Source organism: Neopsephotus bourkii, unplaced genomic scaffold (genome assembly GCF_033783945.1).
Source record: "Neopsephotus bourkii isolate Nb327-2 ecotype Australia unplaced genomic scaffold, CSIRO-AGI_Nbou_v1 NB_1638, whole genome shotgun sequence".
NCBI lineage: Eukaryota > Metazoa > Chordata > Aves > Psittaciformes > Psittacidae > Neopsephotus > Neopsephotus bourkii.
Window position 1 is genome coordinate 10,703,113 of NW_026902113.1, and position 18,489 is coordinate 10,721,601.

The 18,489-nt window shown below is 43.9% G+C and overlaps 1 protein-coding gene and 1 long non-coding RNA gene across 2 annotated transcripts in view; one reads left to right on the top strand and one right to left on the bottom strand.

The window, feature by feature from the left end:
- KATNAL1 (katanin catalytic subunit A1 like 1) overlaps positions 1 to 745 on the bottom strand; it is a 42,802-nt gene extending 42,057 nt beyond the window's left edge. The window contains exon 1 of the mRNA XM_061374408.1: positions 188 to 745. The gene's annotated coding sequence lies outside the window, so the exon portion shown is untranslated. The remainder of the gene's footprint in view (positions 1 to 187) is intronic.
- LOC133223595 (uncharacterized) lies at positions 27 to 12,475 on the top strand. Its single transcript, XR_009728624.1, has 3 exons — positions 27 to 201; positions 3,724 to 3,805; positions 11,976 to 12,475. It is a non-coding gene; the product is annotated as an uncharacterized LOC133223595 (long non-coding RNA).
- Positions 12,476 to 18,489: the final 6,014 nt, after the last annotated feature.

Genomic DNA, 18,489 nt, shown 5'->3' on the forward strand with positions numbered 1-18,489 from the left:
CTCCGCGGCAGGGGGCCGCTGCCCTCTGCCAGCCTCTCCCTCTGCTACCCCCCCACCTCCCATTCTTCCCGCCGCCGCCTCCCTCAGCGCGGCGGGATGGGAGGGTGGCTGTTGGGCCGGGGTCCGAGCTGCGCCCGCCCCGGGTAGTGCCGTGAGGGGCCGCTCTGTAGCCGGGCCCTGCCGTTACCTGGGAGAGCCGGGGTGCGTGTCCGCGGACGGGAGCGGCGCGGGGAGGGGGCGCAGCGCTTCTGCTCTGTCAGACCGCGGAGGGGGGAAAGAGGCACCGGGGAGAGAGGGGACGAGGACGGGCGGGGAAGGCGGCGGCGACGGGTGGTTGCCATGGCGGCGGCGGGGCGCGGGGAGGGGACGGCATCCCGCTACCGCTACCCCGCCCCTGCTGCAGGCCGCCGGGCCCGCAGGCGATGTTCGGCCCGCTCCGGCCTCTGACGCGCCCGCGGCCGTGCTCTGGCAGGGGGAAGGGTGGGGCTTTTCCGGAGAGCCAGAAACAAAGGAGCATCCCGCCGCGCCCCGCTAGGGCAGCGTTTTGGCCGCCCTTGGGTGATCCGTGCGTGAACCGCTCCGGCTGAGGCCCGCAGAGAGCCTCCATTCCCCCCCCCCGCTGCGGCAGCAGGGCAGCTGAAGCGGCGCTTCAGGAGGGGAAAGGGTGCGGGTGCCACAGCAGAACGGCACCGGGTGTGGGCGCTGGGTGTGCGTCTGATCCGGTGCTCTGCGTACTCGGCTTCGTCCGTAGCCAGGTTGCAGGGGATGAACACGCTTCCTCAGCAGTACAAACCTCGTCTGTTCCCACTTCGGCTGAGGGAGTGGCTAGGAAAGGTGAAACGTGCATTTGTCCTGCAAGGGTACGCAGAAGGGAGCCATGCACCATCTTTGTTGAAGGGTTTCATTGCTTTTATAGAAAGGTAAGGGAACAGGTTTGGGGATGTGCCTGTTCCTTGGAGTAGTGATAGCTGGTGATCACAGGCAGCCAGCCTCACAGGGCAGCGGTACCCGCTCTGGGTCTTCTGCTGAGGGTGAATGTAGCATTTCTGAAGTGTGCATCTCACAATTAATAGGAACAATCTGGTCTCCTGCGAGCAGAGCTGTGCGGTTATAAACCTCTCTGAGAATGTCGTTTCACAGCTGATGCAAGCCAGCCTCTGTATTGGCACCAGAAGGGGCACTCCTGCCTTCCTCTCTGCTCATGGTTGTGCTTTCGGGTTGCTATTTACACCGCAATAACTCTTATGTTGCCGTATGGCGGGGCAAGCCTGGGATCTGATCCGGTGGAAAGCCAGTCATGCCTCTCCAGAAAATTACCAGAGTTCAGCTGGATCACGTTCCTGAACTAGCTGACCCTGCAGAGCTGCTGCAGGCACAAAGGCAGAGGAAGCGCAGAGGCAGGAGCAGCCCATTGAGATCATCTGAGCTGTGTTTGTGCGTGCAGCAGCTCCACTGCAGTGAGTCCTTGCTGGTGGAACTGCCTTGTGACAGCTCTCAGGGTCCCACAGATAATGACCTTGTGATCGCTCCCGATAATGACACGTGATTTCTCCAGAAAATACCGATTTTAGTTACCTTAAGGTAACAGCATGAGGTTGTGTCTCACAGTAAGGTTCTCGGAAATGTTAACTAACTCAAGTGAAAGAGCAAGGATTGAAACTAAAAGCTCAGTATGCCTCTTAAACAATACAGCATGTGTGAATGTGTCACCCGTGTATCTACAGATCTTGCTTCCCTCAAAATCATGTGGAGATTCTTATGCCTTTGTGAGTATTTTAGAACTGGAGCCAAAATCTTGATGAATTCATAACAGCTGTGACTCTGGCTTCCCTCTTTCCAGATTTCTTCGAACTTGCCTGCCCATGACATCAATTCCTGCTGGTTTCTCACATACCCAAAAGCACAGACACAGTGCAGACCTTAGAGAGCTCAATGCTTTTTGGGGAGAGCACATGATAAGCAGCCTGTTCCCAGCACTGCCATAATATCCCTTCCCACAAGACTATATACCTCTTATCACATTAGGCTACACATTAACTGCTTTGTCTGAGGGTTGTATTTCCCATAGGAAACTGTGACACAGAGAAGGTTGGTTTAGTCTTAATCCCTGTTTGCTTCTTTGGTGATTAGTTTTCCGCATCGCTTTTCTTAATAATGCTTGATTCAAGCGGGGCTGCTTCCTGGTGGCAGAGGGTACCCATACTACCAGTGACCTCCCTTGAAAAGTAGTTGCTCAACACCAGAGCAATACTAGTGTCACCCTGGTTGGACCTCTTAGGGGTAAATCCAGTTAGTATTGGTCTACACAGTTTGCCAAGGTCTGCAAAGTGACTGGGTGTACAGCAAGAAAACCACATCTCCACGTTCCTAGCCCTGATGCTAGGATCAGGGTAATTCAAGTTGGAGGAGATTTCCAAAGGTCTAGTCCAGACAGACAATCAGAAGTTCATAAACTTTTAATATATATGGCAAAAGAATGGTAGCTGTGTGACATTTCATAGGCTTTCCTGTTGTCACAAACTCTAGCAAATCTGGCTCGAGTTGTGCAAAAAATACTGATTCCCTCACCATTTTTTCTGCCTCCTTACTGAAGGTTTCTGCCTCCACAGCAGTCGCTGGATTGGAAGACACTAATGTTTTTAATCTATTTTAATACATTAAAGTTATCTTTATCAGCAGTCTAAGCTAATTTGTATTGAAGCAGCTGGGACTAGTGCATGTGGTTTGTTCACCAGCTCTGCTGTGAGGCAGTAGTCTCAGGCAAAGAGAAGGTAAAAAATTGCTGGGAGGGGGTGTGAGACCTTAAGCCACTGAAGCTTGTTCTGCTATGAGTATATCCTCACAACTTATATCTTTTTATTTTTTGATAGAAGCTATAAACCTATCAGTTCTGGCTGAGGATGCTGGTGGGTGTCAGTGGTTGTGGTTAGGCGGTCTCCAGCTGTGTTGGTGGAGGAGAGCATTACTCACAGCCAAACTGCAGAGAATTATGCCCCTTTCCAGCAGTCTGCAAATCTGCCAGCAGAGCTGATTGTGTGCCCTCTCTCTGATTTATTCTAGTCAGTTCAATCAGGAGCTGATATAAATTAATGTAACTCTTCTGCCATGAACATTTGATTTGGTTCAAAAGTGTCTCTTCATCTAAAGTAATAGCAGACACTGTCAGATAAGTTTAAAGCTTCCACTCTTAGGGTCTGTGTCAGATTAATAAAACTGGTTCTGAATTGATTTGGTTATCATTACATAAATTCTATAGACTGTGTCTAACTCAGATGGCTGGCACAGGCTTTTAGTAGAGCTTCATTTGTAACCTCCTCCCACACACAGAGTTCTGCAGGAGAAGGTTGAAAACATAGGAGATGTCTGTGAGTTATGAACTGCCCTTTTGTCTTCCCTTCCCCTTGCAATTTTATTTATCTAGACTACAGGAATTATCATGCTTTCATAATAATCTTTAATGTTCACATGCAAACCTAACTCTACCAAAGGTTCAGAAATGTAACAATGGAAGGTGAAAAGCAATAGGGAAGCAATAGGGAAAATAAGTTGTGCATTACATATTCATGGTCATTAAGCTTCAAAGGGAAGTTATGCACAACTCAGTAAAGGCATCAGTAGACACACACTGTTAATTTTCGTACACATACAGGAGTTTTCTTCTGCATAGGTATTTTTATGGTATGATATATATCAATATGACACATCCACCAACTTCTCTCCTAGGAAAGAATCTCAGAGTCTGAACCTTGAGAAACTGTGATGGAATGGCAACACAGGAGGATTTAGTCAACATCTTTCATGCAAGGTACATTTCAAATTGCTGTGAATTGTTCAAGGGAAAGTGACTGATGCTCAAATGAGATTTTAGTTAAGCCAGAAAGTGAGAGTAGGAGTGGACACAGGTGTTTGTATTTATCTGGTCAAATGTAGACATCTGTCTTGTAGACCCTTGCCTCTGAGTTAACTTTCCTCTATGTTTTTTCATGGTAGAGAGAGACAGGTACTTCAGGGATGCAATTCCCACTTGACCAAGGTTGACTGTGCCATGAATGTGTTTTAATTTTTTCCGAGTTTATAGCAGATCTAGGTGATAAGCATAAATGTAGGGGTTGGCACAGCAGATGCCTAAAGGTAGGTGAGAGGAGTCCCAGCTGATGTGTTTGTTGTATTGCTAGAGCCAGAGATAAAACTGTCATGACAGTTATGACTAGGTTGATTAAAATAATGATGAACAAGCCAGTGCTGGATTAATTTAAAATACAGCTAGAAGAGAAGATAGATCTTTGAGTAAACCCATGGTAGGTTGAAAAACACAGCAGTTCTGCTTTGAGTCTGTGGACACAGATTAGAAGAATTAATGGCAGCTATGTTATTGTGTTTCTTCTCTGTTTATACTTAACATGCAGAAGCATATTGTATATGTTGGAGCATTACTGTTTGGAGAAGGAATAAGAAAGTAGCTTATAGTGGTCAAAACAGAGAGAGAGGGAGACTTGGACAGAAACTTTGGGGAAAGTAGTCAGGCCTAGGGAGCTGTGTGTCAGCAAATGGTAAGTGAAAATGGAACAGGGAAAGAAGAGTTTATTCACATCATCTCAGTCCTGTGGCACACCACTAGATAGTATCAAGTGGCAAAATTCCCTTTATCTGCCTGCTGGGGTTGTCAACCGAGAGGAAATCTGCTGTAATGCACTGTTAAGCATGAAAAGAACATTTTGCAATATAACTCTTTCATGTGAATTTTAGGGTGGTTTGCCAAAGATTTGACACTTCTGCAGTTGGCATGCTGTCTGTCTCACTGCAGTAATTTTGAACCTCATTGGTCAATTTCAACTACATTTGCAAAAGAGTGGAGGTCTTAATGGTAACTGAATTCCTTTTACTTTTGTAGTAAGTAGCATTGTAGAAAAGATGGACTCAGCTGTTGGCCCTGCCAAGTACAAAGGTACACACAACTTATCTGGTAAAGATTTCATCGCAACAAGCTGCCCAGGCTGGGCATGACTTGTCAGCTCCATACTTGGTGCTATGCACAGTTGCAATACCATGTCTGACCTGTAGGCAGCTGTTTTATTGAAGTGATGAGGGTTAACTGGAAATTGATACAAAAACATAGGATACTACACTTTGATAGCTTGAACCAAACAGATGCATCAGCTAAGCCTGTTAACTCAGACTCAGCCATTAATTCAGTCATGCTGGTACATATTATTCTGCTTTCCCTGTAGATACTTTTCTGACTTAAAAGTGGCAGTTTCAAATGAGGGAGCTGTTGGGCAACTCTTTGCACACACTGATTAGATGCCCAAACCACTAGAAAAAGCACAGTCTGATACATAGTAATGGGTTGCCCAGTGGTTTTTTTATTTTTTAGACATGTTAGTTCCAGTTCTGTAGTGTGAGATATTAGAAGATTAATTGGCTTTAACATCTTGTCCTGTAAATACATTCATCCAGAACAGAAGATAGCTACATTTAAAGAGCATTCTTTAACTTATTGGTAATCCTTTCCAGGACTGTCTCACACAGTCCTTTGATTAGTGCTGTGATCAATGGCAGTGAAGGTGGTTATGTTGGAAAAAGATGTGCTGAAAACTGGTGTTCTGGTGTGTGCCTAAGTATTAAGATTCTGCAGGGCAGGAGGTAAGCCCACCAAGAGACCATGCGTCTGCATTGGAAGAACAACTGTTAGATCTCAATAACTGTTTAAACCCCCATCACTGAGTATGTAAGAAGTTCTGAGGAGGTAAAGCAATGTATGTAAATGTCTGTCCCACTGTAAATGACAACATGTAATTATAGATTAAAGTTAAGCCAAAGTTCCTAATTGAAAAATTAAAAAAAAAAAAAAGTTTTAAGGAGAACAAGGAATTTAAATACATGATGAGCATTGTGAAGAATCTCTTTTCCCTTTCTGGTCCCCTAATGTGATTACTATAGGGAACATGCAGTGGTTTCCATGTGAACAACTTAATCTGGTTTATATTTTGAGAGTAAGATTGGAAATCTTTTTTTAGCTTCGAAATTTGGACTGTATTTGGACAGTGTGTGTTTTGTTAATGTTGTTCATTTATCTAATAAATCAGAAACATGATTGTGTCAGTGGAGGATCAGTGGCATAACGAACAGTATCTTATAAAAGCACAGACATTGGTATCACAGCTTCGGTTAAACATATTTTAAATTGTTATAACATCCCATTCACATTCTTGGGGGAATATTCACTGCCTACGTTTAAACATGTAGCTTAGATGCCTAAATTAGGAGGCTTGTCTCCCTAGATGCCTTGCATAGTTGAAGGAGTGAGAGAGGCTTCTCCAGAGAGCAATTCAGACTGTTAGTTAGGCTTCTGCTCTGAATTATCATCTGGAGGAGCCTCTTCAGCTTTGAATGCTGTTCTGTGCTATTCTTTGCATCTTTTCCTTGGCAACAAAACTGACTTAATAGATCTCCACCCCTCAACACTTGTTCTTGCCCTCTGCTTTTACATATCTGTTGCTTGTGCCAGTACAGCTGTTGATGTGGTGGCACTGTCAATTAGGCTGGTGAAATCATCTGGGTTAAAAAGAACCCTGCAAAAGAAGGTGTAACTTTTAACCAGGTCATGCCTCTATCTTGTTTATCACATGACCTTGTAAACAGTTAAACCTGCATATCTGAGGAAGTGATCAGCTTTAGCAAGAGACAGAAATAAGCCGTTGAACTCAGGGACCTATTTGCAAAGTGTGCCACCAAGAAATGCATGTATTTAACTTTGGGATCTAAGTTTAGGAGGCTGAGTCTCATATCTAAGAATTGTTCTGTTTAAGTACATGATTTTTATCCCACTACAGTTTCACAATATGGAAGTTTACTATCATTTGCATCACTGTAAGAATGAGATAATCTTACATCTGTTATCCATGTAAAAATGGTCATAATCTAAACAAAATAGTTTATAGTATTTATTAAAGTACCATGGGAAGGTATGCTAGACTTTTATCAGTAAGCCTATAAATAGGCATGGTGTTGCCACTAACACAGAGCAACTGCAATTGAGTTTGAATAGCTTAAGAAGTTTACAGTGCAGACATCTGCACACAAGCTAGTTGCCTTAGATTCTTTTCAAAATCAGTGGAAAATCTGGCCTATTAAATGATGTTTCATATGACCTCTATGAAATACTCAGAGATCTACATCTGTTCAGCTGAATCGCACCCACAGGCTGTGTGGCTCCTCCTTGTACAAAGAGCACTGCCAACTACAAGCTAGGTTCATTGCCTTGTGTACGAACTTCTAAAACCGCCCAGGGTCAGCTGCATGCATGTGACTAAAGCTTAATTTTCTGATTATTGGAAGTCCTTCTAGTTAGAAGAGACTTGATGTCCCTATTGAGCACCTTTAGGATACTTTCCCAGTCTCTGGCAGTTATTTCATGTTGTTACAGAATTAACTGTCCTGATTTAATACAGTATTCTTTTAAAACAGGCATGTATTAGGAATGATGGCCACAAACCCAATGAGGTGAGAGAACTGTTAATAGTTTTAATAGTTATTAATTTTTGCATGGCATCTTCTGCTGCTTTTTAAAGTTGTAATAACCTGTGAAGAGATTAATTATATTTATCTGTGGCCTTCCATAGCTCGCCCTGGCTAATTGCTTTTATTAGCTGAAGTACTCACCTCTTTCTGGTCTTCTCCATGAAAGTGAGAATGTTCCTAAGGAGTCAAGTAAGGAAGAAGCTAAAAGCCACAAGGAAGCATAGCTGAAGCTAAGTTTCTGTATGCTTTGCTGAAGCTAAACCTATATATGCTGGTCTCTTCGTGTGTGCATTTCCTCATTCAAATATTTTTTGTATCACCTTAACAGAGAAAAAAAAAAAAGAGTCTGGAAGTATTGTTTTAATTTTTCATGCACTTCTAAATGTAATGAAGTTACAAAATGAAGCTGTTGTGGTTTAACCCCAGTAGACAGTTCAGCCCAACACAGCCGCTTGCTCACTTGCTCACTCCCCGCCCAGTGGAATGAGGAGGGGGGGCAGAATTGGAACACTAAAAGTGAAAAAACTTGTGGGTTGGGATAAAGACAGCTTAATAAGTAATGCAAAAGCTGCACACAAGCGAAGCAAACCAAGGAATTCATTCACTTCTCACCTGCTGGCAAGCGTTCAGCCATTTCCAAGACAGCAGGGCTCCGTCATATGTAGTGATTACTTAGGAAGACAAACTCCAACATTCCAAATGTCCCTCCTTTCCTTCTTCCCCCAGGTTTACATGTTGAGCATGGCACCATATAGTCTGGGATATTACTTTGGTCAGTTAGGGTCAGCTCTCCTGGCTGTGTGCAGTCCCAGCTCCTTGTGCACCCCCAGCTCACTCACTGGTGGGGTGGTCTGAGAAGCAGAAAAGGCCTTAGCTCTGTGTAAGAGCTGCTCAGCAGTACCTAAAACACCCCTGAATTACAAGCAGTGTTTCCAGCACAAATCTAAACCACAGCCCCATACCCAGCTACTGTGAAGAAAATTGACTATCCCAGCCAAAACCAGTATAACTTTTCACATCCTTTTACAGTGGATAAATGCATGTTTAATGAGGGTACCTGTGCAGAAGAAGATACAAGATTGGGGTTTCCTTAATTACAAGTTATAAAAGAAGAACAAAGTTTATTAAAAAATAGTATTTTAAAAGCTCAGGAGAGTAATATTCAAGAGGTTTTTTCTCAAGGTGGGGAAGGTGATTCTGTGCTGTTTGTATTCTGGGCTCCCTTCTACTGCCATTTGAGGGGGGGATCCCGAGAGTTAGCTGCCCAAGATCCATGCCTTGTCTTGAATGCGTGGAATGTAAATAAACAGGTCCCCAAGGAAAAAGCTAAGAGTTAAGCAGAGGGAACAGTTGGGTGCCCAGGCTCTTTTCTTAGACTTCAGTGCAGGACATAGTGCAGACATCTCTTAAGTGCTTAGATTTAGTCCTGTGCTGGGATGCGTACTGTATAAACATATAGAATCATACAGATTATCTGTGTATGTATGTTAACTGTATACAGACTTTGAAAACAGAAGTGGTTAATACCGTCTATCAGAAGCACCTTAGTGTTTCATACATACGGCTGAAATAAAGCTGCTTCCATTCCTAGTTAGTACCTGTACCTGCAACTCAGCAGAGCTTTGGATAGCTCTTAGATCTAAAAATAAGTTTTCCTTCCTGAGATACCATCCACTTCAGTAATAGTCTCAGTAGGAATGGAATGCAGAACTGGAATAGATTACATTAATTGTTGTTTAGAAGCTTTCTATCCACTGCATAGGAAACCATTGCATTTTTCATCACACCATATGGTATCTAAGTATAATGTGATAAAATTACTAACACAGGACAATAAATAACATTGTGATTCTGTATTATGGGTGCCACCTCATACCTACACAAGTAATTACAGTTGGAATGAATAATGGAGATTTGAGTGTTATATCTAGGAATATATTGGAAAGGACACAATTTGTCATTAAGGATGGCAATTGTCTCATCTGACTTTACCAATTCAGTAAGTAGGTGTCTGCACCAGGCCAGTCATCTGTGACTGCATCTGTGATCAGTGGAGAGGAACAGGCACTTCAGAAGATAAATGGCCCCTCTGGTCTTACACAAATGTTTTCAGAGCAGTGCATCTCAAAATCTTACACAAACACAAAATCTTCAACAACATCTTACAAGGGGAGAAAAAGAGAATACATCCAGGAAAACCTGGTCACATGTTGTAACCTTTCTCAGATGAATCTCCAAGTCTATTCTCCACTTCGGTAGACAACCATCAGTAGTGAGGCTTCTGATGATGTTTATTTAAGCCATATTTGACATGTTCCAGTGATGAAAGTTTCCCCATTTCTCTAGGCAGCCTATACCAATGCTTATTTTTGCTTAATCCTGGAGAGCTGTCCAGTGGTTTAGTGTAAATCTCTTTTGCTGCAATTTATCCCCATTGCTTGTTGCTCTAAAAGACACAATTTATTTCATCCTTCTTTGCAACTACTTTTCACATACTTAAAGATTCCTCTCCCAGTTTTCTCTGTTGGTGACACCATTTGTGTCTTGACAGGGAATTTAAGTACTAGTAAAGTGATACTTAGTAGGATTTAAACTTTCCCTCACCTACCCCTTCATGGTCCTCAGTGACCTCAGTGGTCCACTGACTCCCTGCTGGCACTGATATATCTTGGTGCGCTCACAGTTGCAATGCCATAATGCTGTTACTCCTGGCTAAGCTCACGTGAACACTTCCCGGGTTCATTCTGTCCTTCTTGGTAAATGGGGGAGAAGAGGGAGTTAAGTGTTTGGTTGTTTCTGTCACTCCTTTATGGACACTGGTTCACAGCTTTCAAAGGCATGATGCCCACAATAGTGAAAACGTAGGGGCTTGTCAGGAAGTGGGGTTTTGGGGTGGTTTTTTTTTCACTTGCTGTTTTCACAGAACTTCCATGCTTTCTAATTTCTTTACAGTGGTACTTTCATAATTTCCACAATGCATTAAACATAAATCCAGCCATTTTGTTTGTGTGTACTGAAATATGCTTAAGGATCTTGTGAGTTACTCCTTGCACAGAATATTTCACAGCACTATATATTATACCATAAAATTTTTCTTAATGTTAATTTAAAACATATTTTTCTTTAGATTAGTTCATAAAGAAAAAGGAAGTAAGATACTTAGCTCCAGACAGCACTTGCAATAGAAATCAGTTATTTCCTTACAGCATCTTTCCTTTGAAATATCACTAAATGATTTCCAGAGAGAGGAAGAATGTAATTTAATGATCCCTTGCACAGCTCGAACACCTTTCATCAGGCCATCTCAAAGCATTCAGACAAGCCTGAAAGCTTGTCTGGTTTCCCCCAACTATTTCAGTTACCCTAATAAAAGGTACTGTGTCTTCCTACACACCTTGTATTGTTTAGCACTCAAAGCATTATCATACTTGTTTTACAGATAACTAAAAAGGGCACAAAGAATCCACGCAGTTTTATTTCAAACAATGAATCTAAGATGAACTCTGTGGGGTCCTGCTTTCACTGAGTCTCCAGCACTTGCAGAATACATGTTCTCAGATTACAGGCAGACATGTGGAGGAAAGTCTTCATCCCACTGACATCAGTGGCAGAATTCCCATTGATCTGAATGAGGCTGAAAATGCGTCCTAGCTTTTCTAACTGCTGCCTGCCAAAATCGACTTCAGACCTGTGCATCCTTCCTGTCTTGTGCATCACCATGAGCGATGAAGGTCCTGCAGTCCACAACGTGTCTGCCATTACATTCTCAGGAAGAGATCAAGACAAATCCAAATGAGGAATGAGGAACTCCAGCAACAGGAGGAGTCTCAGCACAGTGAGGGAATGGTGTGTGGTTAACAATCTCCTTGCAGTTACTGCAGATGAATCCATCTGCCTATTAATGCATGTGCTTTGTGCTGGCAAAAGGAGATGTATGAAGAGCCGTTTGTATCGGCTTGCCTGGACATGGACATGTGCTCTCCTCACCCACGAGTGTCCCAGGTTGCAGGTGTGCTGCCAACACCACCACAAGGGCTGTGGCAGGTCTCTGCTGTCATGTCTGACCTTTCTAATTAAAGGACACTAACTGATTTGAGAAGATCTGGAATTCTGTTCCAGCTTCCTTTGTGCTTAATTGGGACTGTGGATTTGGGCACTCAACACCAAAAGGAAGTGTTGTCTTAAAGAATTAGAGTCTCAAAAAATTATCAATAAGGCTTTCTACTATAATGTCAGTTGAGTATGCACTATTATCAGAAGCCATATTTTACAACAGAAAAATAAGCACTTTAAAATACAGATTTTAAAAAGGAACACAAAGGGAGAAAATCCCTGTGTGTGCAGTGTATGAATGTCTTCTCCTGCTCTTGAGGATGGGTGAACGTGGTCCTGGTGAGAAAAAGAGGATTTGTTCATTCTCACTCTTTGTATTGTCCATTTGTCTCTTGCTGCAGGGGTCTTCTCAAGCCTGATGGACATGCAACCACCCAGTCTTAGTATATTCTTGATGATTTTCTAGTAAAATGCTCATCAAGTCCTCTGGCTGTGGAGCTAGACTGAGAATAGAAGGCTCTTGCTCATCTGGCATTTGTTATCTACAGCTGCCTTTCCTCTTTCGTAGGTATTTCAGGTTATGGATAAGCTAGAGGACAAAAGAGAGGTTTTCGTACCACCAGGTTTAATTTGAATCTAAAGAACACCAAACAGCCGAGGTCTGAGAGGAACTCGTAGGCTCACAGAAACATTCTCATGTCTTTCTGACTGAATTAAATGTTGGTCTTTCAATTACATCTTGTATTACAAGCTGCTTGGAAATCTTTGTATCTGATCATTCTCTCATTGTGTTGGAAAACAATATGTGGGAGTTTCTTTCCATACTCAATCTTTGTGGGTTACTTGCTAGTAAACTAATTTTACATGACTCAGATTTAAATAATAAAAAGGCTTAACTCCAGTCTGAGAAGAGTTTATTGTCCACAACTGTAGCCTAGAGACAAACTCCAGCACCTTTGGGACTCAGCTGAGGCAGCAATTAGGCAGCATTTTATTGTGATGCAGTGAGTGCGCAAAAGATGAAGCTGGACTACTCTCAAGAACTTAGAAACAAAATTGGCTTCCTGGAGAGAGAACATAAGAAATCTGGCAACCTAAAAATATTTAAAGAGCTTAGGGCTCCCAGGGGAGAATTTCAGGCTATTGAAGTGGAAAAGACTGAGCATTTGCTAAGATTGGAAAAAAAAAAAAAAAGAAGAGACGGGAAGGGGGGGTTACATGAAAAACGACGAAGTGTACAGATTTTTTTTCTACTGTAGCATGTTTCAAAGGGGAAAATATAATAAACCTGAAATCAATCAGTAGCACAGACTTCAATGCAGCGTTCCAAATCAAACAGCCCTGGCTTGAAAACAGGAGTCAAAGAGATCTTTTTTTTTTTCCTTTCAGAATTATAAGGGATTGAGGCCAAGAAACCATTAAATGAGGTGAAAGGTCTAGGCTAGAGGGCATCTTGAGCAAGTCTAATGAAGTCATGGTTGCTTCAGCAGCCATGTTCCCAAAGGGATTTGCTGTGTCTATCACTGCATCTCTGTTCCTCCTCTGAATCTAGCTCCCTGGTCTGTGTGGTTACGTGCCAGAGCGTGCCCCACCACACACTATATGAAGCCCCCTCCTAGCAGCCCTGTAGCATGTAACATCCCTGTGTCAAAACAAAGCCATACAAAATGTGATTTATCTCGCCTGTTATTTGACGTGTGTCATACAGACATTTACCTGTGAGCTAGTCATGCCTGACTCCCTGTATTGTCAGCAGGGAACAGCAGGAGCTTACAAGGTACAATTTAGCTCAACTGAGCATAAATTTCTGTCATATGCCAAAAGCGTCTGTTTCTCTCTGACTTCAAGCAGCGTCCTAAGGTGACTAACTCACAAATGGACACCTACGGTTTAAACATCTACATTTGCTCAATGAACTCTGCCCACACAACTAGCACTATGCCAGTCATACTATATATCAGAGGTTTCTCTGCTGTGTTCTGGCTATGCCTTCATGTACCCTGTATCTAGGACTAAGAGGAATTAGCTAAACAGTTTAGCTTATGTCCCAGCAGTAATGAGAGGGATAAAAGATGCAGAATATTTGCCTTATTGAAGTCTCTTCCTTTCTTGCCACCATTCCTCTGTGTGATGCTGACAGCCATGTCCATAGGTGTGGGGGGCTGAGGGCGGCTCTTTGTAAGGCGGTAGGGATGGGGGACACCACAGAACAGGACCAGAGGAGGATAGTGGAGGGAAGGAAGTATGCAGTGGGATGGAGGTAAGGCTAGGATGCTTTATTTGCTGTGATAAGTAATAGCAGCCCAGTCTGTACCTCAGGCACCTGCAGTGCAGCACAGTTGTCATTCCTGAGCTCTCTGTGTATCTGAGCTCTGTATTCCTCAGCTGAGTGATAGACAACCCTGATGGGTTCTCCACCTGTGTCCTGGAGCAAGAGCACCTGGGGCTGTTCTGCAGGTAGGGAGCACATCATGTCTTATGGCTCTGGCATGAAACCCTGCCACAGACATCCTAGCTGCACCTGGTATTACAGTCTTGCCTCAGTCATACAGCTCCACTCATGATTTTGTGTCAGAAACAAGCCCATCAAGTGGCAAAAGAAACCACCAAAGGTCTCTGAAGGATATATGCATCAAGGGGCAGATATCCTTGTCTTGTTCTGCTCTTCTGTACCCAACTAAACTTCATCTACACAAACTTTTGATGTCTCTGTTGACTTTGACAGCACTATGCAATTAAGCAAAACTTGCGATTTTTAAATAGTCCCCTGAGGAGTACCCATTCTGAACGTACTCAATTCATTCTCATAGTCCCAAGGCTTCCCTTTCATGTATTTAATGTCATAGGCTTCCCATTCAGTTCTTCTGTTGCTGGTATGGAGGTTTCTATGGTGTCTGACTGCTATTTGCAGGGCAGACAGGGTTTGTTGCTGTTATCAGCAATGTGGCTGATACACAGCCGTGTAAGGGCCCAGTGTCAGCAAGCTGCCCAGTACTGCAGGTCTCTGTTGAGCTCTACACACATATTGTAAAGCCATCCTGCTCATCCTGCTCTTGACTATTGCTAAATTGCTCAGAATCCATCTCTTTTGTTTGTCAGAAATTAGGCACCTCTGGTAAACAATGAACTGCAGGGAAAAGGACAGCATTATCCTCTCTGAAGCGTACCAGCATAGCAGCCAATTTCTGGATACACCATTCACAGACCAGAAAGCAAAGCACTGGCTGGTGTGCAAATGTAGCAGCAAACAGTGTTCCCTGGAGATGCTGAGCTGTAATGTGCGCAGGCAACGTGGAGCAGTTCTGGATGAGCAGAGAACATGCGCATCTCAGCGTGATGCAGATGACTGTGGCTCTGGTGTTGCATGGTGCAAGGCCAGATAAGGCATTTCCTCCTTCAGCAGTGTCTGCTAGGAACATGATATACATTTTCTAGATGTCAAAAAGATCTAATGTAAGTAAAATCATGTCTGTGAGAGATGGGGAGTCAGACCCTATGCCCGAGACAGGTTCCCTGCCTCTGCCGTGTCAGTCATGAAGAGCAGTGCACACTGCAGAGCACCCTGTGATGCTGAAGAGGAGACAGTGCTGAGGACCTGCTCCAGTGCACCCATGCTGCACTTGACCAGTTGACCTGCTTTGTGGTGGAGATCCTGTTGCTTTGCTGAAGTGATGCAGAGGAGAAAGAGGGTGGTGGAGGTTGGCTGGGTTCAGCAGTATGTGTGGATGCACAGCCTGGGCTATGAGGGGAGATGATTATACTTTAAACAAGTTCTGTTGCTGACAGCGGCAACATGCAGCCTCAGAGTCAGAGCCTTTGGTAAGAATACAGAGCCATGTACCCTTCTACAGTAGAAGTGCCTTTGTTGCTGAAGAGCATCCACAGACAAAGCACATTTTTGCAGCAAGACTTGAAAGAAGCAGGTATAAATCCATTGTCATATTGCTCAGTGACAAGAAAATAAATGTTTTTATGCCTACCAAGATGTGACTAGCTTGTCAGTTATGTAACCCACTCATTCATGCTGTTGTTATGATCCATGAGTAGTTTTTCTGACAAAAGACCTTACACAGCTTCTTGGTCTTCAGAAGCACTCAGGATCTGGCTGTATTGCACTACACATGGTGCATACCTATAGAAAGTCCAGAGAGTCTTCCATGAGCTCTACTTATGGTCACGCAGATTAGCCCAAATCTGTGATAGCCAGCAATTTAAAACCAAACAGGTTCTTTCAAAAGCCTTAAGCCTTATTATTATTTTAAAATTGCATATTTAATAAATCTGTTTAAAAACACAGATTATTTTATAGTAGAGATGTGATAGGAGACCAGATGTGCAAAGCATCAGGTCAGAAAGGGTTAGTTTAGAACATGTATCACACACTTTAGAAGCACCAGTAGCGCTTGGTACTTTTGCTGAGATGTGCTTTGACAATCTCAAAGTGTTCTATAAACAAGCAGCAGTCATGCCTCTGCCATAAGAGATATCAGTATTACTCCACTAGAGATAGGCAAATTGAAAACAAAGGGGCAGGGATTCATCTCTTGTCAGTGGGAGAGCTGGGATTGGTTTCACTTGTCCTGATTTTTTGCTCTAAGCACCAGCACTGTTTCCCAGCTAACCCTCAGCTGATGAACAGTGGGGCAGGAAGCAAAGGAAAGCCTAATAAGGCCATCTCAAAGTAGATTGGTACCAATGGAACTCAAGTAGCTGCTTTGAAATTACTTCAGGTTGACACATCAGTAAAGTCAGGAAGATCAAGACCTGTGCATTTTGGGGAGGAAAGAGGTCCTATGGGCGAAACTCACAACAAACTAAAACCAGACTGTATCTGGAGGACTAACTTCTGATTATGAGATCTATTTATCTGCTCTTCATTTTATAGTGTAGTTTGATAAACGCAGTTACTTTCCTTGGTTTCCAGTTTTTTTACTCTGTATATGGAACCCCCAGCTAAAATGAACCTGTTGCTCACTAGGCGCTCTGAAAACACAGGGCAGCAAATGCAATAAACCTAGGCAAGGAGACAGCAGAGGCAAGGGGCCTTGCTTCAAGCCACAGAAATGAGGTGGCATCACATGAAACACAGCCCAGGTGTCTGGACCCCAGACCCCATCTGCCTTTCTGCACATATCTGCATGGACAGACTCACTTTCAGGTTCCAGGGCTTGGAGTAGAGGGAGAAGGTAAGATCCCTCCCCAGGCAGAGGGGAGCTCAGACAAAGCCCTTTGAGTGCCATTCTGGTGGGGAACACTTTTTTAGCTCCTGTCATGCCATCCTCCTGCAGGACTGACTTCCTCAGAGCTTCCCCCTCAGCTTCCTCCCTGATGGTCTCCTCGTCCTCTGCTCCCCCCACTCCTGGGCAGAGGCCGGTGCCATCTGGACATGCCTTGTGGAAATAGCTTCCATCCTGGATGGAGGACTGCACACTCCCTCTGCAGAAAGAGAGGGCTGTGATTATTGCTCCCAGAACTGGAGTAGCTATTTACACACAGCAAGAAAATGTTATTTGGGGGGCAAAAGGGAGCTGTAATGTTTTCCTGTTACAGTAGTTGGCAGCATTTCTCTATAGCCCAAACAGTTCTTTCTTAATGGGATCTTTACTCATTGCTGTAAGTTTACTAGAGGGAGAGAACAATTTTGGAATTCAAACAAAATACACTGACAGTAAGATAGATTTAAACCCTGGGAGCCCAATAGTGACCGAGCAAAAGCAGAGCTGAGCAGGACCCAGAACCAGGAGCCTGAGATGAAGAGACACTAGTGGGTAGGTGCAGAGACTAATGTATTATATGTAGAGTGATTTTCAAAGCAGAGGCTATTGGAATAGGTACAGTAAGAACATCACTTGCAGGTTTTTCTGGGTTCATCCAGATGTTTCAACTTACAAAATTTGAGTGATGGCATGGGGAAATGGGAACCAAATGAGTTAGCTAAGACAACTGCACTGGGGGGCTGAGGTTGCTGAGGGAGCTGATCAAAGACATGGAGGTGCATTTCATAGAAATACGTAATTAGAAAGTTAGGTAGCAACCTGCCTCTCCTACAGAACTGATTATGAGCCATCCAATGACCCTGATTTTCCTTTCCCATTAACATCTTGTCTCTAATCCTCCTTTGCTTCAGGGGGAGGTTAGTGGGGAAGCTGCTGTGGGTTAACCCTGGCAGAACTTGTCCTGCCATGTGCAGCTTCATCTTACAGTGGCCACACACACCTGACACACAAGGGAGGAATGAGCTTCAGGGAATGAGGGGTGGAGGAAGGCTCTTGTTCAGCTGGTTGCCAGTGTTTGCCCCTGTTTCCCTTATCAGTATGATAAGGAAGCAGGGGAGCAAGAGCTCCGCATGCAGTTGCAGCACTAGTGCTTCACCAGATGCTCTCTCCCAACCACAAATGCACTGTACCATCAGGAACACCCATCAACCGTAGCAACAAGGGTATCCACTTGATTTTGGGCACGATTTTGTTCCTTGGAGAGAGTGTTGCCCATGTTGTGGCACTGGTGGCTGATACAGGCAGGGTATAAGCTGCTGTTGTAGGTCTGGCCGTGATGTAGCAGGTTATACTACATTAAATCTAGTTATATCTAGTGCATGTGTTGCACTGAACACATTTGAAAGGTGCGTGCATAGCTGGATGGTAAAATAGTAAACACCTCAGGCTTAAATACCACAGGAAAACCCCTCACTTGCATGTATATCAAATGTGTTTTCCTCATGGCATCATTCTTTGCCAGATGGTTGTTAAACCCCTTTTCCCTGTGTTCAAAGGAGCAGAGGAATGTTTGCATCCCATCCCAAGGCAGCTGCCTGCCCTGACACCCACCCCCAGCACTTGGGGAGGTTTGCAGGGCACCGCAGAAGCAGAAAGGCTACTCTTGCACTTCCCATCGCAGCACCGTCTCCTTGCGCCA